Raw genomic sequence first — 2,106 nt, 5'->3', positions numbered from 1 at the left:
AAATCCAGAGGTTTCATGCTCCAGATTTCTAAGTGCACTATGAAGGTACTGTAATCAAAAGAGGATGGTATTGGCATAAAAATAGGTGCTGAGATTAATGGAACAAAATAAAAAGCCAAGAGATAAACCCACACTTATATGGCCAATTAAATTTTGACAAAGTTGGCGAGAATATATAATGGAAAAGAATCTCTTTTCAATAAATGATGTTGAGAAACTGGAAAGCTACATACTAAATAATGAAACTCGAGCACTATCATACATGATATATGAAAATGAGCTCAAAATGGATTAAAGGCTTTAATGTAAGACCTGAAACCATAAAACTGACAGAAGAAAACATAGATGGAATGTTTCTTGACAATTGTCTTAGTGATTTTTTTCAAAAATATGACTTTAGAGGCAAGGAAAACAAAGCAAAAATAATTGAATGGGACTAAATTAAAATCAAAAGCTTCTGGGGCACTTGGATGGCTCAGTCAGTTAGGCATCTGACTTCAGCTCAGGCCATGATCTCCCAGTCTGTGAGTTTGAGCCCCATGTCGGGCTCTGTGCTGACAGCTCAGAGCCTGGAATCTGTTTCGTATTCTGTGTTTCCCTCTCTCTCTCTGCCCCTCCCCCACTCGTGCTCTGTCTCTTTCTCAAAAATAAACATTAAAAAGTATTTAAAAATAATAAAGTAAAAAATAAGAAGCTTCTGCACAACAAAGGAAACCATTAACAAAATGAAAAGGCAACCTACTGAATGGGAGAATATATCATGTATCTGATAAAAATTTAACATAAAAAATATATGAAGAATAACAACTCAGAAGCAAAAAAAAAAAAAAATAGATTAAAAAAAGGGCAGAGGATGCCTTAAACTTATAAGTAAGGAAAATAACGATTCAAGGTGACACCCAAATACTCACTGCTAAAGGGAGACTAATTTATGAGCAGCTGAAGGTTGCCTCTAAGGTGACTCACCTACTTTCAGCATGCCTGAGAGTCACCATCTGCCCATCCCCTTTTAACACTTAAAAAGTAGAAGGGCGCCTGGGTGGTTAAGTTGGCTAAGCATCCAACTTTGGCTCATGTCTTGATCTCCTATTCCTGGGTTTGAGCCCCAGGTAGGGCTCTGTGCTGACAGCTCAGAATCTGGAGCCTGCTTTGGATTCTGTGTCTCCCTCTCTCTCTTCCCCTCATTCACATTCTGTCTCTCTCTCTCTCTCTCTCTCTCAAAAATAAAAAACGCTAAAATATTTTAAAAAACACTGAAAAAGTACAGTGATAGGACAGTAGTGAACAAGATTGAGAAGGTGCTTATAACAAAGAGGATTAACCCTAGAAATTTATGGGCCCAAGGTCAGCAACTCCTGGAGTGGTTTGTATTTGTCTTCCCTACTCCTTGTGTTACCTGAATCTTCTAAAAAAGATGGGCAGAGGATTTGAACAGACATTTTCCCAAAGAAGATATTCAGATGGCCAACAGACACATGAAAAGATGCTCAACATCACTAATCACAGGGAAATTCAAATCAGAAACATAATGATATATCTTATACCAGCCATAATGGCTATAATTAAAAAGACATGTAACAAACAAGTGTTGGCAAGGATGTGGATAAAAGGGAATACTTAGTACTGTTGGTGGTAATGGAAATTGACACAGCTACTATGAAAGCAGGTTTTTCTTTTTTTCCTTTTTTAAAAATTTTATTTAAATCCAAGTTACTTAACATATAGCATAATAATGGTTTCAAGAGTAGAATTTAGGAAGCCATGGACGTCACCATGAATGTCAGTAGTTGCCCTACCCTTGCCCTCGCCACCCTCTGGTGTTTAAAAGGCTCCAATGTACCCTGAGAGCATTGCCTCTGGAATCAGACCACTTAGATTAAAGTCCTAGCTTGATCACCTACCATCTGAATGCTCTCCAGCAAGTTATTTCACTTCTCTGGGTCTCAATTTCTTCATCTGTAATAATAGGATTTACCTCAGAGGATGACTGTGAAGAAATAATGAGTCAATATTTGCAAACAGACATTTTTAGGAAGGTAATATCACATTTTATTGAGAAGATGGCAGCCTAGGAGGATGCTGGGCTTACCTCATCCTGCTGATCAC

The 2,106-nt window shown here is 37.8% G+C and overlaps 1 non-coding gene across 1 annotated transcript; it reads left to right on the top strand.

Annotated features, from left to right (window-relative positions):
- The first annotated feature begins 853 nt into the window (after positions 1–853).
- Positions 854–1,002, top strand: LOC145714808 (U12 minor spliceosomal RNA). Its single transcript, XR_014137003.1, has one exon. It is a non-coding gene; the product is annotated as a U12 minor spliceosomal RNA (small nuclear RNA).
- Positions 1,003–2,106: the final 1,104 nt, after the last annotated feature.

Source organism: Panthera onca, chromosome X (assembly GCF_046562875.1).
Source record: "Panthera onca isolate mPanOnc1 chromosome X, mPanOnc1 haplotype 2, whole genome shotgun sequence".
In the NCBI taxonomy this organism is placed as follows: domain Eukaryota; kingdom Metazoa; phylum Chordata; class Mammalia; order Carnivora; family Felidae; genus Panthera; species Panthera onca.
This window is presented reverse-complemented; position numbering and strand designations above follow the sequence as displayed.